The sequence below is a fragment of the Trichechus manatus genome, unplaced genomic scaffold (assembly GCF_000243295.1).
Source record: "Trichechus manatus latirostris isolate Lorelei unplaced genomic scaffold, TriManLat1.0 scaffold00010, whole genome shotgun sequence".
Classification (NCBI taxonomy): Eukaryota; Metazoa; Chordata; class Mammalia; order Sirenia; family Trichechidae; genus Trichechus; species Trichechus manatus.
The window spans coordinates 1,751,186-1,778,581 of NW_004443946.1; the positions used below are offsets into that span (position 1 = coordinate 1,751,186).

General features: G+C 44.4%; 1 long non-coding RNA gene across 1 annotated transcript; it reads right to left on the bottom strand.

Moving 5' to 3' along the window:
- Positions 1 to 1,320: 1,320 nt before the first annotated feature.
- LOC111819504 (uncharacterized) lies at positions 1,321 to 27,396 on the bottom strand. The gene is made up of 3 exons (XR_002823105.1): positions 27,037 to 27,396; positions 10,965 to 11,101; positions 1,321 to 1,659 (listed from the first exon to the last, which is right to left on the bottom strand). It is a non-coding gene; the product is annotated as an uncharacterized LOC111819504 (long non-coding RNA).

Consider the following 27,396-nt stretch of genomic DNA (forward strand, 5'->3'; position numbering starts at 1 on the left):
GATGCATCTCCAATTTTGCAGACAAATAATCACCCCCTGCATCCTGTCCTTCCACATTCACGATTGTGATGTTTAATCATAGCAGTCTGGGCATACTTCAACCACTGGTCCTTCTGACTGAGACACTGAAAGTGATGTGTACCCTTGGCATGATCTGGGGATTTCCTGGGTCAGAGCTGAGATGATTAGGTGCCGAAACCAGCTCCTCCTGGTTTGCAAGAGAAGATTAACAAATACTCAAGAATTTTGTGAGCCAGTTGTTAAATTAAACCATTGGTATCTTGATATCAGCCATGGTGAGAGTATTTACACCACAGAAACTGACTGAGGCAATTAATCCAGAATTTTTTTTTGTTTCTTTTTTCTTTTCAGAGGGCTGGTACATTAAGCCCTCAGGAGGAGCTCTGAGAAGGCTGGAGAAGGCAGGAGAGGACCGGGGGGTGGGGGTAGCAGTGCAAAGGGTATTTGGTACTTTCCCCTACATCTTCATCATGCCATCCTTTTCGGCTCTTCATACACTTCCTTGGGGTCAACGTTTTCTCTGTGGAAACACTGATGAGTTCCATTCCTGCTCTACCAGGGAATGTGAAGAAGTTTACTTTCACTTGTCTCTGTGCTAGTGGACTTCAACAGCACAACTTCTAAGAGCAGCAGAACCATTTTCTTGTGGGAAAAATGAGAGAAGGAAAAGCTGGGGAGGTGTCTTTAATGGTGACAGGTCAATGGACAAGTAGATACGGGCAGTCTGATAATCAAAGCTTGGCTTCCTTCAAATCCCCTGATAAAAACCGTGATTCAGTCTTGCCCCTTAAGGCCATAGGTGATGTTTCTTTTGTAAATGAATCCCTGTGGTTCAGATTTCATTTTCAGAGGTCACAAAAGTTTGAAAAGAAAACAAATTATTTTCATGGTAATAAGTGAAGCCATTATTGTGACCCCATGTGTGCAGAATAGAACTGCTCCATAGGGTTTTCAAGGCTGTGACCTTTTGGAAGCAGATCACCAGGTCTGTCTTTCAAGGCATTTCTGGGTGGGTTCATGGGGTCGCCGTGAGTCAGAATTGACTCAACGGCAACTAGCAAAAATAACAAAATGAAACCCAGGATTGGTATAGAGAAGGGTCTTAAACTTTAATGGGCTGGCCAATTTGAAGAAAGAGGTGCTTCTACAAACACAGATTTCCAGGACTTTCCCTGAGAGATTTAGATTCTGGAGAACTTTTGTTGTTATTGTGTGCCATTGAGTCAATTTCGACTCATAGCAACCCTATGTGACAGAGTAGAGCTGGCCCATAGGGTTTTCTAGATGTAATCTTTATGGGATTAGATTGCCAGGTCTTTTCTCCCTCGAGTGGCTAGTGAGTTCAAACTACTGACCTTTTGGTTAGCAGCCGAGTGCTTAACCATTGTGCGACCAGAGATCCTTGGATAACTGTAGAGGGGGCTAAGAATTAACATTTTTAACAGCCCCCACTCCCATCTCATGATTCTGCCACTGGTGGCCTGAGGACTACACTTTGAGAAGCTGGTTGGAAGATGGTCTTCAGCAGGGTCTTCATGACAGAGGCATTTGAAGACGGTGGATGTGACTCTTGAGTGGGCTCCTCCTCCAGGGCCTGCCCTGCCACAGCTGCATGTCAGTCCAGCGTTGTGCCAAGTGCTATGGGAAAATATAAAAAAGCATTCCATTTCTCACCACCATTAGTGAGGATCAGGGATGGGGCCTGAGAAAGGTAGCCACGAGGCTCTGAGGAACAGCTGGGATGTCTTCACAGTGCCAGCCACCTCTAAGGGAAGCAGCAATAGCCCTAGTCTCAGCCTCCACCAAGCCCTGCAGCTGCCCTTGGGCCCTGGGAGAACCAGAAAGAAGAGCACAGGAAGTCCTGTGTGGTGACCACCATCTACTAGGAGGTGACCCTCTGATCTCCTTCCCAACCGATGCAGCCACCCCACCTGCAGTCAGAATGACAGGTCTATGCCCAAGACAGAGGTAGCCTCCCCATCTGAGATCCCCCTCTGGGAATCTAGGGATGACAATGACCTTTTGTTTCTCCACACAAATGAGAGGAAGCTCTTCCCCTATCAGCTCAGGGCGCCCTCTAGAAGCTCCCGAAAGCTGCTGCATGTACATTCCTCTAGTTGGGAGCACCTCTTAATGGTTTAGGTTTATAAGGGTTGGCAAAAATCATCCCAAGAACCTAAGACCACTTGTAAAGAGGGGAGAGAGCATGACATCCCACAGATGGGCCCACTCTGGAGAGGGGCTACTGATGAGCAGTAGTCCCCCACCCCAGTACCCCCACACCACTCCTCCAGAAAGACATCCCACTTCCCATTCAGATGGTAGAGCCCTGCCAAGGGCATCATGATAAAGAAGGGAAAGAAAAGATGCAAAGCTTCATCTCAGCCCCTTGGCATTTGCCCACTGTACACCATCTCATCTGAGTGGAATTCTACTGCAGCCCCTCCTTGGGCTATGCTCTTTATATTTCTAAGCCGCTTCCTGTTTCCTTTTCTAGGTCATAAGGCTGGCTTATATTTGGTGTGATTAACTCACCCAAAGGCCCTGCTATTATCTTCATTCAGAGACCATGGCTGCCTCTCAGAGAGGTAAGAGAGGGTACGACTTGGAAGGTTATTGGTTTGTTCTTATGAAAACACACAAACCATCCTAGGCTCTCAGGAATGCTGCCTGCTTAGGCCCAGAAGCCAGACATGCCTGGAAAATCTGTGACTTGCTTGGTTTGGGTTTCTCTGCTGTGCTGATGCCCAGTATCCTCGGTTTCCAGAGGGACTGGAAAAGTAGAATTTTTGCAAAAAATCCCACTGGAAACCTTGCTTTGCCAAGGGGCCAGGCCTACCAGAAAATCATTATTAGGAAACAGCTAGTGGTTCCTGAGGAAGATGTGAACAAGAAGCCATTTGAAGGCATTATCTTCTAGTAAGTAGATTTCAAAACAAGGAGGAAACCACAGCTCAGACGTGAGTTGATATTCAGCAACCTGAGTTCATAACAAGAGAGACAGCAACAGACTGCACGATCATATCACGTTCCCTTTATGATTTCTGCGCAATTTACTCATCCTGACTTCCACTGCTCATTGTGGGAGAGCTATTCTGGTGGACAAGGTACTGGGTGATTTGGTCAAGGTCAATGTGCCCAGTCAGCACCAGGCTGCTATTTTTACCTCCTAGTTCTATCCCTCGAACTTTTTTTCTATAAAATGAATTGTCAGCTGGAACACACCTGAGATGGCACAGAAGATGCAAAGCTCTAACCTTTTCCCCATGCCTCTGAATGAACCATGCATTCAGGGATGATCCTGGCACAGAGGGCTTGGGACAGGGTCCCCAAGAGCGTTGCCCATGCTGCTGACAACTGCACACTACAACTTCTTCTGCAGCATGGAAGGAAAGGGAAAATGCAGGAACAGGCAGAGAAAGGCCCAGAACCTCAGTCCGTCTTGGAAGACAGGGATGAGGCTGCTGTCCTGCAATCGGTCAGGAAAACAGAGTCCTGGCTCTCCAGAAGGGATGGTCCTGATCCCAGAAAGATTATCTCCAAAGAGAGAGACAGGTACTCTGAATCTAGTTGTGCAGAGAAGTAACAATGCCACATACAGGCCTACTGAAAACAGAAAATGAAAAATGTCTTCCTCTTAATTGGTGAGGACGTAGGGAAATAGAAATTCTCACTCCAATCTCTGCCTTGACATGACTGTCTTCCCTCCATGTGTGTCTCTATGCCTCTTCTCTTCGAATAAGGATACTGGTCATATTGGGTTAGGGCCCAGCCTACTCCAGCATGACTTCATGTTAACTTAGCTAATAACATCGTCAAAGACTCTATTTCCAAGCAAGGTCACATTCATAAGTGTTAGAGGCTAGGACTTCAACAATTCAACCCATAACACATACATATGTATGCATAGAAAAAAGTCTGGAAATATAAATATATATATCAAAATAATATCAGAGATTATTTCTGGTAATAAGGTTACAGGTGACTTTTTTTTTTTCTTGTCTCCTTTCTACAAATTTTATTGTTTTTCTATAATCAGCATCTATTTCTTGGGTTAAAAAATGTTTTTTAAAGTAGCCAGCTGGCAACGAATAGTCTCCTTTAAACTTGAACTTGAAGGCTGGCCTTGCTGTCTCTGGGTGTAAGCATATTGTATGCAAAGGAAACAAAGCTCTCCTGGACACTCTCTTGGTCATGGGGTGCACTTCCGCCACCAACAAGTTAAGCATCTATTTATCTTCACCACTGAGAGTAATTGTTGGTCTATTTTATCTTCACCACTGGGAGTAATTCTTGAGCCCATCACATAACTTCATGGCTCCATGGACAAACTGCCTTCACTTTAAGGAAGGAGGCACTTTTCTTCATCACATTTTTCAGGATTTCCTCAGGGAGTTTCTGGGCCTCCGAAGTCTCTTCTTTCTGGGTCTAATTTGGATGATTTTGGAAGGCTGTAGCCACAGCCCTCTCCCTTCCCCCCAGCAGAGCTGGCTGATGCAGACCGTGCCCACACTGCAGACAGCAGGGCAGGAAATTACACTGTAACTACAGGCCTATATTCAGAAACCCAGCAGCCTCACCACAAGATAAACTCAAGGGCCCTGAGGCCTCAGCGTCCTGGCCGATAAGATCAAAGAGTCTCATGCAATCTTTCCAAGTGGACCTTTAACTATAGCTTTTTGTTTTGACCTTCCAGCTGCATGATCATGCCAAAATTAAGTTGTAGCTCCAATTTTTTTTCTGTGAATCTACTCTCTGCCCTTTTCAACACACCCTCACATGGAGGGGACATGCCACTGAGGTTTCCTGCTGAGGAAACTTCTTTGGTTTCTGGGAGAGGACCATATATCAACACAACCATGTCTAAGTTTTATGTGTAGTAGAATAGAACTGTTTTAGTTTAACTTGATGTCTTTTCATCAAACCACATGCCCTAAAGTGAAGTAAAGAATGAACAACTTTTTTTTAACTATTATTGTACTTTAAATGAAAGTTTGCAGTTAAAGTCAGTTTGTCATACAAAAATTTATACACACATTGCTATGTGACCCTAGCTGTCCTCCCTATAATGTGACAGCACACTCCTCCTTTCCACCCCTGGTTTCCCATGTCCATTCAACCAGCTCCTGTTCCTTTTTGCCTTCTCATCTCACCTCTGGACAGGAGCTGCCCATTAAGTCTCATGAATCTACTTGAGCTAGGAAGCACTCTCTTCAAGAGTATCATTTTATGTCCCCATGTCTAATCTTCGTCTGAAGAGTTGGCTTCAGGAATGGTTTCAGGTCTGAGCTAAAGGAGAGTCCAGGGGCCATGTATTCCGGGGTCCCTCCAGTCTCAGTCAGACCATTAAGACTAGTCTTTTTACTAGAATTTGAATTCTGCAGCCCACTTTTCTCCTGCTCTGTCAGGGACTCTCCGTTGTGAACCCTGTCAGGGCGGTCATTGGTGGTAGCTGGGCACCATCTAGTTCTTCTGGTCTCAGGCTGATGAAGTCTCTGGTTTATGTGGCCCTTTCTGTCTCTTGGGCTAATATCTTCCTGTGTCTTTTGTGTTCTTCATTCTCCTTTGCTCCATGTGGGTTGGGACCAATTGATGCATCTTAGATGGCCGCTCACTAGCTTTTAAGACCCCAGACATCACTCACCAAAGTGGGATGCAGAACAATTTCTTAATAATCTTTGTTATGCCAATTGACCTAGATCCCCTGAAACCATGGTCCCCAGACCCCTGCCCCTGCTACTCTGTCCCTCGAAATATTTGGTTGTATTCAAGAAACTTCTTAGCTTTTAGTTTAGTCCAGTTGTGCTGATTTCTCCTGTATTGTGTGTTGTCCTTGCCTTCACCTAAGATAATTCTTATCTATTACCTAGTTAAGGAACAACTTATTTTTAATATGAGGTCCTGATGTGCTGCATCAGGAAAAGGGGCTTCCCTTGGAGCAAGTGAAGCCCCAAAGCCTAGTCCTGCCTAAGGACTCTGGAGAGAGAGCCCCTACAAGCAAACCTTAGTAATTCTTTTCCCATTGCTCTCTGCAACTCCAAGTCCTACCTGCTCTTCAAGACCCAGCTAAAGAAAGTTCCACTGAACCTGCAAAGAGCTTCCGTGGGTAGATCAGACATCACCAATGACTTTCCTATCTCCAAATTCCTTTTTGGAGAAGAGGCTATATCCTGCAATTTAGCATTTGAGTACATAACCTGAGTGTTGTGGCTCCATGACTGAAGACCTTCTGTCAGATTCATATTAGTGCCCAATTGAGGATTGCTCAGGGGCCCTACCCACTCAGGATCTCAGCCTCTTGGACATTTCTCTTTCCCCAGGCATTTGGAACCCAACAGAGAGTAGTAGCTAAGCACACAGAACTTGGAGCTGGAGTGCTGTGTGACCTCAAGCAAGTCATTTGGTTTCTCTGAGCCTGTTGCTTATTTGTACAATGATCTTAATAATTGTTATGAGAATTACATGAGAAAATTCTTGTGATGCACTTCTCACTCAAAAAACTTAGCATTTCAGTTTTGAAAAGTGCCCTTTCCCCCCAAAACCAGTACCAGTTGCCACTGACTCCACTCTGACTCATGGCAACATCATGTGTGTCAGAGTATAACTGTGCTCCACAGGATTTTCAATGGCTGATTTTTCTGGAAGTAGATCACCAGGCTTTTCTTCCAAAGGGCCTCTGGGTGGACTCAAACCTCCAACCTTTCTGTTAGCAGCGGTGCTCATGAACTGTTTGCACCACCCAGGGATTTCCTTTCCAAAAATTGGTCCCCAAATTCTTTGACACACTCCCATACAGTGGTGGCGCTGTAGGTCCTCTCTCCTTGAATCTGGGTTCTGAAACTGCTTGATCACTAAAATAAGGGTAAGAGATGCCACTGGCAGCTTTCCTGTCCTGGCTTGCTCTTGGAACCCAGGCATCCTACTGAGGAGGGTGCCAGCCACATGGAGAAGCCACATATGGATGTTCTGATTGACAGCCTCAGCTTGAGGTACCAGCCACCAGCCATCAGAAAAGCAAAGAAGCTTTTGAGATGACTCTAGCTGCAGCCACTACCGGACTGCAACCACGGAGATTAGAATAGCCTGAGCAAGATCTGCCAGCTGATCTCAGTCAACCCAGAACCAGAATGATAAGAATAAATAAAATGATTATTGCTGTTTAAGTCACTAAGTTTTGGGGTGGTTTGTTACTCAGCAATAAGTATCTGAAGCCCTTATTAATTGTTTTAGGGCGGTCTGATGTTGGTCTATGAATTATCCTGGTCCTCACTCGCTGTTCCTCCCTTGACAGCTGGAGAGTCATCCACGCTGCTTGGGCCTCCCCAGCTTAGAACAGAGTTAGATGTGCCCTCCTATCACTCAGACATGCTTGTATGTATCTGAAACCCAGTTGTGGACTGGATTCAAGTTTCTCCCCTGAAGAAATGTCTTCGCTCCCATATAAATCATGCATTAAAAGAATAGCTTGTGTGGAAGAGCGTTGCCCAATGTCACATACATCATGATCCATGTCAGAACAGCCAGTTACAATCACATGCTGCCTTGTCCTGTTCACTACGTTTTCCATGAATGTTAGATCCCATTTTTCAAAAAAGAATGTAAATTTTGTGAGGGCAGGAACCCTGTCTTAATTTTGTTTTTTGAGCAACAAAAAGAAAACAATGATTATTATTCATTGGAACCAGTTGAGTATGTGAAAAGTCTCTTAAGTCCATGGTGATACTGGAAATGGACAAATAGTAAAAAGGAGCTAGAGAAAAGTCACATTGTTTAATATGAGTTGATTGGTGCCCAAACTCTCATTTTTAGAAAAAAAGTGTGTGGGGACAAATCATCCTACTGTTAAAGGAAGGTGAAAATTGTTCACATAAATGAAAAGTCCAGAGATTGGAGGGTAAAATTCCTTTAATGAATTCAGGGTTGTTTCCTCATTGGGTAATTCAAATGGTTACTGTAGTCTGCTCAAGATGTAAGATGTATTTTAACTGCTGAGATGATATTGCAAAACTCTTCACTCTTCGGTATGCTGAATTATAGGAATATTCAGACCTGAAGAGCAGTGGCTTGAGGTGGGGAGGTAGGTGGGAAGCCTGGGAGGATGATGGGGAGTGTCATTAATTTCACACAAATGTCTCATTCACAAAGCTCTATCTGGAAGCATACTGTGTGATTTCTCCTGCTCCATGGAAACATCTTCATAAACTTCTCTATCAGTTGTCAACCAAAGTGGTCTGTCTGTGGCTGTTGGCTTCTATTACCCAATCACATGACTTCCCTACTGGGACAGCCATGCATTGTACCCACCTCCAGTGGTATCTTCTCTGTGTTACCATGGCTCTCGGTTCTTATCTTTGTCCTAACCCTTACTCTGCTTGCAGTAATCATCATGTACTTCTCTCTCCCTCCAACAGACTGTGAGCTTCTTGAGGGCCATGACCAAACAAAAAAAACCATTGCTGTCGAGTTGATTCCAACTCATAACGACCCTATAGGACAAGGAGCAGCTGGTAGATTCGAACTGCTGACCTTTTGGTTACCAGTCGAGCTCTTAAGCACTGCACCACCAGGACTCCGAGAGCCATGATAGTCATTTAGTTTTCTCTCCCGGCTCCCTGGCAGTAGCAGGACTCCCCTTAATCAAGTTTCAAATGAATCAATAAGTGGATGAGTAGATTAACTAATGAATGAATGAACTTTTCACTATTTCCTTTTTAAGTTTCAACCAGCACAGACTACTTGCTTTTTCCCAAACATGCCTTGTGTTTCCTTGACTCTGAGGGACTGTGCTTTATGTGTTTCTTGAAACCTTCCCAGTATACACAATAGTATAGCAGTAGGGCTGGCTACATGGGACCCAGTGAAAACTGAAAATGCAGGGTCTCTGGTTCAAAAATTATTAAGAATTCCAAGACAGTGACACAGAGCATCAAACCAAGTATGGGGCATTCTTAAGTGTACAAGCTACCTGTTGTTTGCATCAGCCCTACATATCATACCCGTCTTTCTGGTAAACGCACAATTTTTATTTGAGGAACCACTCTTCCCTGTATAGTGGCTTGGATGGTACTGACACAACCAACCCTAGCCCAGAGATGGGCATGGATCTGGTCTGGCCAATGAAAGCATTGCTTCTTCCTGGTCACGACTAGTTCAGGGATGAACATGTGTCCCAAGCGTAACCAATGAAAACCATACCTCAGAATTTCCCTGCAGGAAAAGAGGTGTCCCATTTCCTGGTGCTACTAAGTTATCAGGAAGTAAGCCTAGAGCGCCTGGATATCACCAATTTGGGAAATCTTACCTGAGATAAAGCTGACACTGAAAAAGCAGAGCTAAGCTGTTAGAGCGGTGTGGGGAGAGATTCCTGCCAATATCAGTTAAGCATCTGGATTGTGCTGACTACCTGGAATGTTCATTTTTTATTTGTATAAACTAATAAATTTCTTTCTTGGCCTCAGCCAATTTATGTTGGGTTTCAGTCACTTGAAATCAAAAGAGACCTGACTAATAGATTTAAGCCTTAATAAATACTTTTCCATTTGAATCGCAGACCACCAGAGGTTGAAGGAACCTATTGTTTTGTTCTATGACCCATCCTTTGCTTGGCTTTATTTTACATGAGAATCAGGGCAAGAAATAGAATGGCCCATAGTGACTGTGACTGGGTTATTAATGTGTCAGATAAAGTGGAAAATTTAATAGTATGTTAAAGACTTAATCTCTTACTCAGACTCATCGTTTTGTGTGTGGAAGAAGGCAGGGACCAGGAGCATGGGGTGGAAGGTCTTTTTGCTTTAGAGACTGGAAAATAGCGTTTTTATGTTAAACAAGACTTACTTTTATAATATGAAAGAATAATAATAAAGTTGATTATTTTAAAGGATTTGAAAAGATGTGACTCAGGCCAGTTAGTCTTTCCACAAGACTACTAATGTGTCAGTTCCATATAGTGTAACTCTGACCAGCTACGCCAACCCTTCACCTAAAGCCAAGCTTTACAGAGTACAGAAGTCCAGGTGGGCCCCCAGGCCAGGACTCAGCCTGCCTACTCCTTCCTTTTCTGCTCCGAGCTGTTCTGCCAAGGCCAACAGACTAGTTGGGTGTTTACTGACTTGGGCCTAACCACACCCTAGCCTGCATCCTTTCACTAGAGTTTCATTTGGAATCCTGAACAAAGGTCTTAGACTACTGTCTCTATTGCCAACAGCAAACACTATCTATCCTCCAAATGTGTTGGCAGGAAAAACAAATTTTTATACCTCCAGACTGGCTAAAATCTTGAGGTCAGTTAACTTCCCTCATGATCTCATCCTAGTCATCCTTTACTTCTGCTCAGAATGAAAGCCCCATCTGTGCTCTGCTTGACTCTCAGCCCAGCAGTGATTTCTGACAACCCCATCCGGATTTGACTTCCACTGCAGCCTTCCCTGACAACCCCTTCCTTTGGTCACTCCTGAACCCTTTTTCATGTCTTCCCATCCTACTCGGTCAGACTCTTCACTGAATCCTCTTTGCCGTCACTGAAACTAGATCTTTCCAAGGATATGACCTGCTCCCATGGTCTGCTCATAATTCTCAAGTGGTAACTTCCAGTGTCACCTAAGTCCTGCCATCACCCCGGGGGAAATTTTAATTTTCATATAGATATCTTCAGCCAATATCTTAGCTTCTTTTACCTCCTCAATTTCAGTATCCCCTCTCCACTTTAGCCATGTCCATATCTGAGATGTTCTTAAAAAAACTCAGAACTAAAATGTTAAACTCCAGTATCCTAAAGTTGTTAAAACAAACAAGAACAAAAAAGAAAACCCCAATATCTCATTTTTTCACTTCAGTTCCTTGGTTTCTAGCTTTCATACTGTCAAACATCTGCATTTACTCATCTACAATTCAGTTGATAGCTTGCCTGAGCTGGAAGATACAAGAAGGCACCATTCACATACCTGTCACTTATGTGCTCCTCCACATGACTTCTCTGTCTCCACGTGGAGAGGTTGGGCTTCCTCATGACATGGTGATCTCAGGGTAGTCAGACTTCTTAGATGACAGCCGGCTTACACATCACCCTTTCTGCCACATTCTGCCAGTGAAAGAAAGTAATAAGGAGTCTTAAGGCCAGCCCAGATTCAAAACGAGGGGAAATAGAACCTACTTCTAGATCAGTATTGTCGAATGTACAGACAATGAGACGGGATTGATGGAGGTCATCTTTTGAGACTATATACTACAAAGGAGTTATAAACAGGAAAATACCAGATATTAATAAGAGTGGCTCAGAGAATTGAAACAGAGTGATTTCATAGACAATGACCAAGTAGCTCCTGTAGATTGAGGCGATGGTCAGAGAAAGTCTCTGAAAAAGTGACATTTAAATCAAAACTTGAAAGAAGATGTAAGCTATGTAAAGATCCAGGTAGGAGGAAGAGCTAGTACAAAGGTTCTAAGAGGGCATGTTTAAGGAATAGAAAGAAGGTCCATATGTCAGGAGAGTAGACAACAACAGAGAGTGGTAGGAAATGAGGTCAGACAAGTAGGAAGGGCCAGATCAAGTGCATTAACGTAAGGAGGTTGGATTTTATTCCAAGAGCAATCAATGAAAAGCCATTGAAGGGTTTTAAGCTGAGAAGGGACATGATACAACCTACATTGTTAATAGGTCAGTCTGGCTGCCTTGTGGAGAACAGACTATAAAGTGCAAGCATGGAAGTAGCAAGACCAGTCGGGGGCTGCTGTGGAGCCCAGGAGAGAGAGGGCGGCTTCATCTGGCTGCTAGTTGTGGGGAAGAGAATGAATGGGAGATGTGTTTGGGTGCTGGGTTAGCAGGAAGCACTGAGGCTTGAAACTGTTCTGTTTGGCTCAAGTCCCCTTCATGCCTGATGATCATTATAATAACTCCTGTCTGTTACTCACCAATACAACCCACACCTGGTTGTCAGAGTTAGTACCCCTCCTTAAATAGCACTGTAAAAATAGGGTGGTAGCATCAGACCTTTTCGTCTAGCTTCATAAGGGGGAAGAGAGAGAATCAAGATCAACATCAACCCTAGGCTGATTCCTATGAGATGGAGGTCAGACGTAACTCCTTCCTCCATTCTTTTTACCAATTCTGACACCAGCCATCCCTCCCACAGCACTCTCTACTTCTCTGCTTGGTTCCATAATTTGTTCCAATGACCACACAGAACTCACAGATCATACTCACAGTTGTGGGGTTTATTAGGTAAGTAACAGATTACAATTCAGGATCAGGAATGACTCAGGATACAGCAGGCAGGCCTCTCTCTGGCCCTTGGCCCCTCAGGACTCAGCCTGGCCTTGGCCCTGCTCAGGCAAGTGTTATGAAACTCTTTAATTTTGCCGGTAAGTGCCCGGAGGCACTCTACTCTGCCGGGAAGCCTCCTGTCCAAAGGTACTCAGCTCTCTTGCTCCATGGGTCAGCATGCCCACTGTAGCCACCTCGCTCTTTGGGCCTAGAAACCTTCACCATCTAGCTCCGGTCTCCTGGTTCTGCCGCTGCCATTTCTCTGCCACTGGACTCTGCCGGGATTGCTGCTACCACTCCATCTCTCGCTATCTTCAGTGTTACAACTCTCTGTCTCCTGAGGCTAGGAGGTTCTCAGCACAGGTACCTAGGGTCCAAAGGATGCACTCCACTCCCGGCTCTTCTTCTTGATGGTAGTGAGGTCCTCTCTCTCTTCTTCTAGAATTGGCTCCCTTTCAGCCTAACTTGATGGCAAAATGGACCGATCCCCTCGTTAGGGTTCCATACAGCTATTTGCACCGTCTCCCCCTTGCAACAGTTCCATGCACCTTATTTGCATTAGCAGCAAGCTGTCCAATCCCATTGGTGGGCCAAAAGTACATTATTTGCATAGTCCTACCCAATCATTTTGTGGGAGTCACAAAGGCCATGGCTAGAGAGGCCATATAAAAGTAATTCACTACACCACAAGCACCTTAGAGTTTTCAATATTATTTTAAATTCCTTATCTTGGCATACAATGTGCCCTTCCTGACAAGCTCATGCACCCCATTCACCCATCTTTGGCTCATTTCCTGTCCCTGTCACCTACATGCCCTTTGCTTCAGCCATATCTAATTATTTACTGACCCCTGACCACATCCTAGTTCTTGCGTTGTTTCTGGAATGTGCTCTTTCTTCTGCCTAGAATGCTTCTTCTCCCCCACCTCCATTCTTTATCCACTCAACTTCTATTCCTCCTTCAAAATCTAATAGGGGTCACCTCTTCCATTAAGCCTTCCCCGAAACCCTAGTTTTATTTGGATTTCTTCTTGTCCATGCTCTCAAGCAATCTGCACACTTGACACATAGTCCCATAGATGTCTAACTCCTTGTCTGTCTCTTCCAGGTGACGGCGTGTTCCTTAAGGGCAGAGACCTTCACTAGAACTTGGCACAGAACTCATAAATGAAGAAAGTAAGAAATTTAAGAGAACTGATGCTACCATGTTTGGCATTGTTTGCCCTGAGTGTCCGAAAATGTGCGTTACAAAATCAAATCACAGCAGAAAGATGGATTTGATAGATCCTTTTAATGAGTTTCATTCTCCAGAGTCCCTGAGGGGCACAAACAGTTAAGTGCTTGACTACTAGCCCAAAGGTTGGCAGTTCAAAGCCATCCAGAGGTGCCTTGGAAATCAGGCCTGGCAATCTGTTTCTGAAAGGTCACAGCCTTGAAAACCCTGTGGAGCAGTTCTATGCTGCACTCATGGGGTTGGCATGAATAGGAATTGACTAGACAGCAGCTAACAACAACAGACTCATAGCTTAAAAGGCCTTAAAAGGCCTCCAAGGGGGAAAACTTGTGTTCCTCTGTGTTTAAGATTCTCCAGAAAGGTTCTGGTCTCTGCATACACAATGGTCAACATTATTGCTTATGTAGTATTGACTCTTAGCAGAATTAGTACTCACATTGACTTTCTCTCCCAGTCTCTGGGAAGATCTGAAAAGCTTACTGTTATCAACACAAAGCTCACTGTGATGTTTAAAGATAAATACACTACATGTAGCTGACTTTAAGATCTATGCCCAGACAACCTACAGAATGGGAGAAAATATTTGGTAACTGTATATCTGACAAGGGTTTAATATCCAGAGTAAATAAAGAACTCCTATAACCCATTACCGTTGAGTAGATTCTGACTCATAGCGACCCTATAGGACAGAGTGGAACTGCCTCGTAGGGTTTCCAAGGAGCGGCTGGTGGATTAGAACTGCTGACCTTTTGGTTAGCAGCTGATACTGGATGGCTATTTTCAGAAAATAACAAGTGTTGCCAAGAATGAAACCCTCATGCATTGCTGGTAAGAATGTAAAATGGTGCAGCTTTGGTGGAAAACAGTTTGGTGGTTCCTCCAAAAGTAAAAAATAGAATTACTGTTAAAAAACAACAACAAAAATAAAAAAAACCATTGCTGTTGAGCCGATTCCGACTTATAGCAACCCTATAGGACAGAGTAGAACTGCCCCATAGAGTCTCCAAGGAGTGCCTGGTGGATTCAAATTGCTGACCTGTTTCCATAGAATTACCATATGACTCAGCATTCCACTTCTGGGTTCTTGTTGTTTTGTTGTAAGCTATTGAGTCAATTCTGACTCAAGGCAACCCCATAGGTATATGCCCCATGGTTATGGGCTTGATATATATATGTGTATATGTATATATATTCTTCACAGAGTGGGAAGAGTGATGCCCTAGGAGCCAAAAGCCTGTTCTCATACCGGGCTCTGCCACTGACTAGTAGAGTCACCTGGAAAGACCCCTGTACCTCTCTGAACCTCTAGTCCTTTGTCTGTAAACCCCTCAAAAAAACAAACCAAACCCGTTGCCGTCAAGTCGATTTCAGCTCATGGCGACCCATAGAACAGAGTAGAACTGCCCCATAGGGTTTCCAAGGAGCAGCTGGTGGATTTGAATTGCCAACCTTTTGGTTAGCAGCTGAGCTCTTAACCACTGCACCACATGGGCTCCTTGTCTGTAAAAGGAGGGTAACAATACTTGCCTGGTCTACTGCATACCTTCCATAAGTATTTCTACCAAGTCATGACTACATCTGGGAGTGGCATGCACACACACACTCGCAGCTGCTCCCACTCTGTGTCATTCATCCATCAAAACATAAGAGAGCAGAGCCCCAGGTCAGCTGTCTGCCAGCTGCTGCTCCGAGCCTCAGCTGGAGCTCTGGACTGGCCAGCAAGAAGGAACTCAATCCCCTTGGCATATATATGAGTGTCTAGACCGGAAATTGCCCTTCCAGGGCAGGCTGAGCATCTGTTACATGTGGAAATTCTTCCTGAGGAGTGTCCCAGATCCATTAGCATGTATGGAGGACATTGACCGTCCGTGATGCTCGACTCAGCAGAACCCTAGGCTCGCTTTAACAGATGGGTGAGGGACTGCAGGCCTTAGAGCAAGAGTGCTCACCTAGGACATCTATGATATTCTTTTTTTTTTTTTTCCCTGCTGAGCGGAGGGTGAGAGGGTGCTATAAACTGATATGGCGCCAGGGAACACAGATTTTATTTTTTGTGTATAAATGAGATTTTGAAACTGGACTACTCATATTAGTAACAAGTATTTATTAATGTACCTACTATGTGCCATGAGTCCCTTGGTAGTGAAAACAGTTAATGCACTTGACTACTAACTGAAAGGTCAGAGGTTCAAGTCCCAGAGGTGCCTCAGAAGAAAGGCCTGGTGATTTACTTCTGAAAAATCAGCCGCTAAAACCCTATGGGGCACAGTTCTACTCTGACACTCATGGGGTTGCCATGAGTCAGAAGGGACTCAATAGCACCTGGTTTGGTTGCTATGTGCCATGCATGGTATTAGGCACTTGACTTAAGTGGTCTTATTTCACATGCTCATCTCACAGAGGAGAAAATGAAGCCCCAGAGCTCATGAGATTTTCAGAGCCTGAAGTAGAACCTTGGGCTTTTGACTGCCAACTTGGTGTCCCTCACTCTGTCAGCCTTTCTGAAAGCTTCCTCTGTGGTGAGCTAGTCCCAAGGCACAACCTTGCCAAACAGATACCTGGGTCAAATGAGTTTGGGAATGTCTGCATATTGTGTCCCCCTTGGTTTCAGGATGCTATTAGCTGAAAAATCACAGAATACCCCATGGCCTGAACAATGAAGAAACAAGCCAGAAGAGCAGGTCCAGGGCCATTCCAGAGTGGTTTTGCAACAGCTTAACCAGGGATCAGGATCAGCTTCTCTGAGAGTTTCTTGGCTTTTCCATTATGATTGCAGTAAAACTGCAGCAGCTCCAAGGCTCACGTCTTCACACAGCCGTGTCCAAAGACAGACAGAGATAAGTACTCGGCCTATGTCTTGTTTTAAAAGCAAAAAAATACTTTCCTAGAGGTCCCCAAACCTGACTTTCCTTGCATCCCAGGGCAGGACTGCATCGCATGTCCAGATAGAAAGCAATCACTGTCAGAGGGATGGCTTAGACCAATCACATTCCTCCCCAAGACTTGGGAGGAACCCACAAAGCTTACAGGTGTCATAACTGAACAAAATCCAGGTTATTTAAGCAAAGAAGTGGGGGTGGGATGGAGCTGGGAATGGTGTTGAGTAGGAAATTAACAGGGGTTTCCATATTCTTCTTGAAGATTAGAGTTCCACATTTGTATATTTAAAGTGAAAACAGTTAAGACCTCGACTACTAGTTGAAAGGTTGGCGGTTCAAACCCACCAATAGGTGCCTTGAAAGTCAGGCCTGGTGATCTGCTTCTGAAAGGTCACAACCTTGAAAACCCTATGGAGCAATTCTGCTCTGAACATATGGGGTTGTCATGAATAGGAATTGAAGCGACAGCAAATAGGGCAACACTAAAGAAACTTATTTTACTTCTTTGAATCAATGCTTCCCAAACGTGTTTTTTCTTGGTGTTCTGATGAACTTCCTGCAGACCCACCATGCCGTCTGTCCTCAGTTAAGCGACTGTCCTGAGAGCTCTGTAACACCTCCTCAGAGCCAGACAGAGCTCTGTGCAAACACGGGAGAACTGTGAAAATGCCTTCATAATCTGGAGGAGAGGGTTTTATTTGGCCCAATTAACGGGAAATAAAGGCAGCAGTTTCCTTTCTTCTACAGGACCATTTTCTTTCAGGCCATTCAAAATTAATCGGTTTAAGACATTACTTTCAGTTTAATTTCTTTCTGCTAACCTTTCCAGCTCGCCAGTACCACAAGGGAGGAGAAAATGACTGCTTTTAAGAGTGATTAAAGTGGGACTAAGGAGCCATGGAAGGAGTCCTGGTGGCACAGTGGTTAAGTGCTCGACTGTTAAACCAAAGGTTGGCGATTCAAACCCACCAGCAGGAAGATGTGGCAGTCTGCACCAGTAAAGATTACAGCCTTGGAAACCCTATGGGGCAGTTCTACTCTGTCCTATAGAGTCACTGCAGGATCGACTCCATAGCAACTGGTAAAGAGGGACTGGCGGTTAGGTCAAACCAGGACTGCAGCTCCGCCCGCTCTGCGTGTGCATCAGCACTAGCAAAGCCGGGGAGAATACTCCTCTCAATTCATTACTTCCCTAGTCACTTCTCCACAGGAAATAGCCTGCCAGAAGCCTGGACAGCTGGCAGTCAGCGCTCATCACGTGCTCAGCCCTGCAAACCTTTTCCCTCTCCCTTCTCTTCCTAATCTTCTGGTCTTTCCACTCCCTACTTCTCCACCGTGCCTCTTTCCTTATTGGAAATTTCTTACTGGTTTGTTGTTGTTAGCTGCCATTGAGTCAGCTCTGACTCGTGGTGACCCTGTGCACAACAGGACTGGAGCATTGTGACCCATAGGGTTTTCACTGGCTGATTTGCAGAAGTAGATCACCAGGCCTTTCTTCCTAGTCTGTCTTAGTCTGTAAGCTCTGCTGAAACCTGTCTAACATCACAGCAGCATGCAAGCTTCCACTGACAAATGGGTGGTGGCTGCAGAAAAGGTGTTTACTAGTTTACTGGTTTACAAAAGGGAGACCTTGAGGTTTTTTGTAATAGTATTTGAATAAAAATGGAAACCAAGCTGTAGTCCTCTGCTGAGGAGAACAACCAGGGCACCCTTCATCCCTGCAGACCCTGACAACCGACTAAGAAGGAGTTTGGGCAAGCAGGAAGGACACATTTTATATTCGAGATAACAAGGTTCAGGTTGATTTCACAGATATAACACTTGTTCTCTCTCCTATTCATTCCTGGGTCCTCGTGTTCTCTTTCTGTGGGCTCACTTTTGTTCCCATTCTTTTGTGTGGGTTTTAAGAGGCAAGGCCATCCTGTCAGGTATGGGAGAGAAGGACATGCAATCTCAGCTTTCACTGGCTTCCTCAGACAACTCGACCTGCAAATTGAGAAGCTGAACCCTCTGGGCTTGTGTCTGGTGGAAAAGATTGGGAGGGTGAGGTATAACTTACTAGGATGACAGAGAAAAGTTCAGCTCTCTGTACCTGGTTCAGCTAGAGACAATAACAATGCAACCAACAAGTACCAGTTAAATCAGTTGCCGTCTTGTCAATTCCAGCTCATGGCAACCCCCTGTTGTGTCATGGTAGAACTGGCCTCCATAGGGTTTTCAGTGGCTGATTTTTTGGAAGTAGCTCACCAGACCTTTCTTCCAAGGTGACTCTGAGTGTACTCAAACCTCCAACCTTTTGGTTTGCAGCCAAGCATGTTAACTGTTTGCACCACTCAGGGACTCCAACCAACAAATACCATTCGCAAGAGATTCCTGGGATTTTGGGTTATAGATAGGATGCTTTAGCTCTCTATCTTGCAGTCTTCCTTCCACTCTACAATGTGTGTCTTTCTTCTTTGTGACTTCAACATCTGCCTGGCTGAAACTTCCTGCTCCCTGATCTCTCACTTTCTTGATCTCTTTACCTCCTATTTCTTTTACCTACATCCAAAAACTCTCCCATCATCCACTTCTCCCCACTTCCATGGCCTCTGCCAGAGTTTAAGTCACCAGCATCTCTTGCCTAGACAACTGGTCAGCCACACTTTCATCGCCTAATCCATTCTTATGCTGCAGCCAGTGTGATCTTAAAATGTCACTCCTCTGCTTAAAACCCTTTGGTGGCTTCCCCTTGGACAAAGAATAAAATCCAAAATCTTTACAGCTACCCACAGAGCCTGCATCATCTGGTCCCTGCCTTTCATCTTATTTCTTGTTTCCCTCTGCTCACTGTGACCAGTCCTGATGTCCTCTTGTTGGTCCTGAGCAGGGTCAGCCAGCTTCATGGGTGTGAGACCACTCCAGTTGCATAAGGCCTGTCATGGATTGAATTGTGCCCCCAAAAATGTGTGTCAAATTGGCTAGGCCATGATTCCCAGTATTGTGTGATTGTCCACCATTTTGTCATCTGATGTGATTTTCCTATGTGTTATAAATCCTACTTCTATGATGCTAATGATTGGAGCCCTGGTGGTGCAGTGGTTAAAAGCTCAGCTGCTAACCAAAAGTTCAACAGTTCAAATCCACCAGCTGCTGCTTGGAAACCATATGGAGCAGTTCTACTGTCCAACAGGGTCACTTTGAGTTGGAACCAACTCGACATCACCTAACAACAACAACATGATGTTAATGAGGCAGGATTAGAGGCAGTTATGGTAATGAGGTAGGACTCAATCTACAAGATTAAGTTGTATCTTGAGTCAATCAAGTACCAGTTAAAGAGAGAAGAGAGCAGAGAGACAAAGGGACCTCATACCACCAAGAAATCAGCGCTGGGAGCAGAATGTCTTTTGGACCCGGGGTTCCTGTGCTGAGAAGCCCCTACACCAGGGGGAAATTGATGATAAGGACCTTCCCCCAGAACTGACAAACAGAGAAAGTCTTCCCCTGGAGCCGGCACCCTGAATTTGAACTCTAGCCTCCTACACTGTGAGAGGATAAATTTCTCTTTGTTAAAGCCATTCACTTGTGGTATTTCTGTTATAGCAGCACTGGGTGACTAAGACAGGGCCCCAGCACAGAAGGGGACCCTATGCTTGGGGCTTAATGCTCTACAGTCGCCATCTTGAATTCTTAATAATTTTATCTTTGAATTTGTGTTTTGTAAGTGAAGTCTGATACGACAATAGAGCATGCACTGGGGTCTGTTGCTGAGATTTCTATTCTATTCCACTGGACTATATGTCTGTTACTGAGCCAGTACCATGCTGTTGTTATTACTATGGCTTTATTATTTCTATGGCTTCTTGCCACCTCCCTGCACCCTGGGGCCCCAGGTCCTACCAAGCTCTTCCCTTCCTTCCCCTCCCTGCCCTTGCCCTGTGACCACTGCCACCCTCTGCCTAGAGCAGTGACCAGGTACATTGACAGGGAAGGCCCTGGCAGGGATATGGGTGCAGACACGGAGGATCAGAGTCAGGTGAGTGCCCCATATTATGTCAGGATGGAACAAGTCATCAGCCATCTCCACCCACGGCTGGCAGCACCATAGCACTTTTGGCAGGTGATGACAGGGGTCTGTCACTCACCCTAATCCAGGTACCAAGCATGTCCCAGGACAGAGGTCGCAATCCTTTCGGGTCTCCCATCTGCCATAGGTTTGGGAAGTGAGCTCCTGGGAAGGGGGGACTGACTCCACTATCCCTGGCTGGGTTCTCGTATTTTCATTTTGCACTGAATCTTGCAAATTATATAGGCAGCCCTGGTTCTGAGGCTCTCTGAGCCAGACTGCCCTTTTCCTTTCCTTCTCATCCTTCAGGTCTCAGCTCGTGGGTCGACTCCTCAGATAGTCCTGCCCTGCTCCTTCCACCCAAAGAGGACACGCCTGTTATACTCTATGTGTTTTCTTCATATCATTTTTCATAATTTATAATCATGTATTTTTTTTATTGCTTGTTTTCTGTCTTCCCAGGAAATTTTAAGCTCCAGTCTCTTGTCTGTCTTGCTCAGTCATAGCCACATCACTTACCACAATCTTTCGTACAATATCTGATGCATATATACTCAACATATATTTGTTGAATGAATACATTTATTTCAGAAGCTGCATGGTGAAGATGGCTCCTATTTAAAGCAAATGCAACAAAAACTGGGGATTTGACAAAGCAAAGTGGTAGGTGTTTGTTGTTTAATTCTCCAAACTTTTGTGGATGCTTAAAATAATACCATTTTAAGGAAGTTTAAAGAGGAAAACATAGTATTTCTGAGGTTTTTATATACAATTCCTATGTTTCCAATTTGCTGTTTTCCTTTCAACAAGAAATCTGTAAGGGTCTTTCCACATCAGTCTGCATAGATCAGTTCATCAATTTTGTTACATGGTTTTCCATACTTTATTTAGCTGTTTTCCCCATCGCAATACAACTAGATTGGTTAAACTATTTTGAGGTCTACGAGCAATGTCTCAGTAAACTAGCCTGTGTATACCTTCCTGTGCATGTGTTGTGAGCGTTTCTCTAAGGTAGACACGAAAAAGAGGAATTGTTTAGTTTCTAGGGCTTGCACATTTTTTAATGGAATAAAGAGATGCTTTTAAACCACTCTGTCTCCTCAGCACAGGATGGAACTCCTGAGGGGAAAAGTGAACGAGATCCTGGGTGTGAGTGAGCCTCCTGTTTCTTTCCAGACACTCACACTCTTACTGTGTTGCCTCTCTTGATCCCTCGTGGTCTATAAAGGGAGGGTCCTGGCAATTACTTGTCTCAGAAAAGAAGAGAATAATTCCCTTCCTATGTCTCTGTTCAGAGCCACTTCCTCTTCTCCATGGGGTGGGTCAGGATGGCGACAGGAGGAACTTGAGAAAAGGTATAAGTCCTTTGTTAGAAAAATAGCAGAGAATGGCTGCTTGGTATTTTTCCTGATTTTTGTTTATCGGAGACACTGACTCCAGCTCCTCTTGAGTTCGAGATGGACAATGGACAGGCTTAGAGCCATCTTAGAATCTGTCAAGCATTTATTCAACAAGTATTTATTGAGCAACTCAGAGACTTAGTATGGGCACTGACTAATCAGGATGCCACTGGTCCTGGTGCTGAAATAGGGTCCTGGAGTCCCCCTACCATGCCAGTCCGTCTAATTGGGGACTGAGATGTGCCAGAGGGGACACACGGGAGCTTGGGGCAGTAACTAGGCACCAATTGGTACAGAAGTATTTCAGTATTTTAACAATTACTACAAATACACTCCACCATCCGTCTGTCAGTTTGCTGTTCTCTGGTGACTTGCGTGTTGCTGTGATGCTGGAAGCTATGTAACTAGTATTTCAAATACCAGCAGGGTCCATCCACGGTGGACAGGTTTCAACTGAGCTGCCAGACTAAGACAGACTAGGAAGAAAGGCCTGGTGATCTACTTTGGAAAATTACCCTATGAAAACCTTATGGATCACAACAGAATATTGTCCAATATAGTGCTGGAAGATGAGCCCTTAGGTTGGAAGGCACTACACAATAGCCTCAGCAATGGACTCAAATATACCAACGATCATGAAAATGGCCCAGGACTGGGCAACATTTCATTCTGTTCTACATAATGTTGCCATGAGTTGGAGCCGACTTGACAGCAACTAACTACAAGAAATATACTGGAGTGTACCAGCACTGTTTATGGAATTTACATTCTAGTGAGAAAAGCAGATAATATACAAAATAAGTAAAATAAATAGTAATGTCAAATGGTGTTATGTGCTATGGAGAAAAACAAGGCAGAATAGATGAAAAGAATAGGAAGTGCCATGGGGGAGGGAGGTTGTTATTTTACGTTATACGACGGAGGAAAGAGAAAGCATGTTCCCCACCCTTTGAGAACACTTTCCAAAAGCTGCACAAACTACTTACACTCACGGTCTATTGTTCAGAACCAAGTCATACAGCCGCAGCTTGATGCAAGAGAAAATGGGAAATGCAGACTTGATTCCGGGATGCATGTGCACAGCTTGTGGGAGAGGGAGAGTTTTGTTACTGAAGGTGGAAAGAATGGATATTGGAGAACAAACAGCCACAGTAGAGGACTAACTTGACTAGACTGTGTTGTGGAAAGATAATTCTTCAGGGTCTTTTGGGAAAGAGTTCTCCATGAATCTCTCACATTTCTGCATGTCTTATGAGCAGAGGAACTGGCTGCCTTTTTCTGGACTATCTTTTCAAGAATATTTGTTTAGTGAATCGTCTCAGAAGTTAGAGATAGTGTCTCTCTACAGAGCAAAGGGCATGCAAACTCAGTGTTGAATAAAATAATGTCTCCCTCTGCAGAAGACAGCAGGTAGACTTACTGCCCATTATAAGAGATTCTGATTCCCTAAATTCAGGGCTTCTTCTACTGTAATGCAACCCACAGTATTAGCAGGTATCACCTGGTCCTCTTTGCATTGGCCTGTGAGAATTAGGGCTCAGGGAAGTGGTAGAAGGAAATGCTGATACTTTGGCTACTACTATTCCTATGAATAGTCTTTGACCCAGGAGTCTTGTGTCTTCTACTAGCATCGATAAAACTGTGGCAGCCTAGCTTGTTAATTGTGAATAGGGTAAAATCTCAGACCCTTCATTCTTGACAGAATCATCAATGGATCAAAGGTTGCTATGGAACCAGTTATTCAAATGGCCTGAAAGTAAGACTTTATGGATACATGTTTAATTATTCCCAGGTACCAAGGGAAAATGATACCTTTACAATGGAGAAATCTGGCAGATTCCACCTTAACAAAACGATCAAACGTAACACCACCAATAAGGGAACAAGCTGGCATCATGTGCCTCTTAATACAATGCACTGAGAAGAACCCAGCATAATCTCTGTTGTATTATTGTTAAAAATATACAGTGTGACTCGAGAAGAAGGAGAGTCAGGAATAGGAGGAGGATATGGAATGTGTGGCTAATTGGTTCCATGACAACTGCCTCCTTTGCCATGAGACCAGAAGAACTGGATGGTGCCCAGCTACCATTACTGAACATTTTGATCAAAGATTCTATAGAAAAATCCTGATCAAAATGGGGGAAATACAGAACAGAATTTCAAATTCTCATGGACTCCAGACTTTCTGGAGCCATGGAGGCTGGGTGAACCCCTAAAACTATTGCCTGAGATAATCTTTAATGCTTAAACCAAAAATATCCCTGAAATCTTCCCAAACAATAGTTTAGCTTAACTAGTAAAGAATGTCTGCCTCAAGCATTGTGCTGTTTCAAGCTCTATCTATATGGGATCAAACTGACAACAGCTACTTGAAAGATTAGATAGGAATCTTAAGAGGCAGTGAGTTTATGTTAATGGGGGGGAACAACTCAGAAAAGGAGGGTGAGAATGGTTGCACAACTCAAATATAATCAATGTCACTGAATTGTACATGTAGAAACAGTTGAATTGGTGTATGTTTTGTTGTGTATACTCTCAACAAAACAAAATTAATATATATGCATATATATGGTATGACCCTAATCATGAGGTAACAATAAATTCAGATTGAGAGATATGCTACAGAAAATATTAACATCATGAAATACAAAAAAGAGTGGGGGAACTATTCTAGATTATGCAAGACTAAGCAGATATGAAGGAGCCCTGGTGGTGCAGTGCTTAAGTGCTCAGCTGCTAACCTAATGGGTTGCAGTTAGAGGGAGAAAAACGTGGCAGTTGGCTTCCATAAAGATTAGAGCCTTGAAAACCCTATGGGGTAGTTCTACTCTGTCCCATAGGGTTGCTATGAGTTGAAATTGACACAATGGCAATGAGTTTGGTTTGATTTAAACAGATATGACAACTAAATGCAATGTGTCACCCTGGATTGAAAAAAAAAAACCTGCAATATTATCTAATATATCTCTATGTTCAAATTTCTCTTGGTAAATTGAATATGGGTATATATTAGCTAATATTATTATATCCTTAATAAATTTCTTGACAGTGATGGTGGTATTGCGATTATGCAGGAGAAAGCTCATGTTCTTAGGAAGTACATGCTGAAATAATTAAGAGAGAAGAGTTATGAAATCAGAAACTTATTTTCAAATGGTTCAGGAAAAACACATACATGTATACATAGAGAAAAAGAGAGAGAATGCAAACGTGGCTAAATGCTAGGATTTGGTGAATCTATGTAAAGAGTATGTGGGTGTTCATTGGCTTATTCTGTAAATGTCTCTGCAGGTTTGACCTTTTTCAAAATAAAAAGCTGGAAAAATGGAAAAGATTTCTGGTGGCCTTGTGGAGGATGGGTTAGAGGGAGGGTGAAGCCGGGCTCAGGGACGACTGGATCAGGAACTTCACCCATCAGGAATTCTCTCTCCATCGCTCAAGTGGCTTCTCTCTGCAGCCTGGTTTTCTTTTCCCCTACTGCAGGCAGGCTTTTAGGTGGCAGGACATATGGCCACAGGCCTCTCTGGATTCCCAGCCTTCCAGCTAGCAACCAGAGAGGATAAAACCAGTTGCCATCGAGTCAACTTTGACTCATGGCAGCCCATGTGTTTCTGAGTAGAACTGTGCTGCACAGGCGTTTCAGTGGCTGATTTGTTTGTTTTGACAACCCAGGCGTCTCACTCCATACTTCAGTTTGAAAAATCCTGGAAGGGGCTCTGGTTAGCTCAGCTTGGTCATGCACTCACCCCTGAGTCAGAAAAAGGCAGGGCAGGGAGCGGTGTGGCCAGGACACAGCATCTGTTATGTAGTCCAGGCAGGGGCGAGTTAACCAGTAAGCAAAGTATGCACGAGCTTAATTGTGTTTCCTTACTAATCTGTAGCACACAATTTCACATGGGTAACATGTGAAATTGTGCGCTACTGATTAGGAAGTAAGCAGAAGTAAATCTGGGCATACCTTGCTGATTTGCTAATCCGTCCCTGACCAGGGGAGAATGGGAACCTCCTAAAGGCAAAGACGCTAGGAGGGAGAATCAGTTAGACGTAAGATGGAAAGGAGAGAAGCAGAGGAATTAAGGATGATTTGATGGTTTCTAACAAGGATGATTAGTAGAAGGTGTGGTCATTAACTAAAAGAGAACTGAAGAAGACAAGCCAGCTTGAGCTGCTCTGTTTGAACTTGATAAATCCAGGTGCTTAGGTGGCAACTAGGATGAGAAATCTCACGGATTGTTGGAAATACATTTCCGTGGCTCAGAGAAGCACTGGCAACTCTGCTGCTTGATGAAAGGCATGAGTGCACCACTTCCTCACAGGAATGTGGAAGATGCCACCTTGTCCAGCAGCCTGGCAGCAGAGCCCTCTCTTTGTAACTAGACTCCTTGGAGATAGAGATCCTGGTTAATTATGAGGGAGTAGAAGAAGTTGGGAGCCATTAAAAGGCGTTGCATCCACATTTCTGTTTAATGCCTCAGCATTCAATGACTCAGTGAGAGCTGCTCCTGCTGCTTGCCCCAAAGCACACTGGGAGCTGCTGGGCAAACGTCTGGACAGCATTTAGGTCTCAGCCCTGCAATGGCCTCAGCCTCCCACTTGCAGAGCCTCCTGCCGTGGTGTAAGCAGTTCTCCCAGTTTTTCCGTCAAACCAGGGACAGCAGGGGTCTTTGAGCCACTTAAAGCTTGTGTCTGGCTTTCCAGAAAAGGCCCCCTGCCAAGAAATGCGTACCTGGGGGAAAGAAGGGAAGGAAAATGTAACCAAAGTTCCAGGGTACTGGTACCTTGCTCCTGTCGTTCTCTCCAGAAAACACAGGTCTCCCCATTCTTTACTATGGTTCTTTTTCTTTCTTATTCTGTGTACAGGGGAAGTTGAGTCTGTGGTTAATCTCTTGAGATCCGGAGTGAGTCAAACCTGGGTTTGAATACCAGTTTCCTCATCTACCAGTAACCAGAAACCAGTTGTCAACAAGTTGATTCCGACTCATGGCGACCTCATGAGTGTCAGAGTAGAAGTGGGCTCTATAGGGTTTTCAATGACTGATTTTTGGGAAGTAGATCAGCAGACCTTTCTCAAGATGCCTCTGGGTGGATTCGAACATCCAACCTTTCAGTTGTTAGCAGCCAAGCACATTATTAACCTTTGCCCCACCCAGAGACTCCTTCCCATCTACAAAATGAGAATAAAAATGTACCTTCTTCCTGAGAGTAAGTAAATTCAGTGAGATAACACAGGTTAAAAGCTCAGCCCAGTGTCTGACACATGGGAAGTGAGACAAATGTAGCTGCTCGTCTCCTTCAGCAGTGTCTGAATAAGACTGGAGATGGACGCCTCCCTTCCTTGTTCCTCTCAGATACCCAAGGATGCCGTAGGGAGCGGAGACTGGAGGATGGCCGGCGGGACTTCACTCGTGTAAGCTGCACACCTAAAATAAGCCCAGGCAGGAGACTCTGCAAATTTCCCTTAATTTTCGCTGTAAATGTCCTATTTATAAAGCTGAGTCACCGCAAGTCGATGTTTTGCAGTCTCTCGGGTGTGTGGAGACAGGCCATAA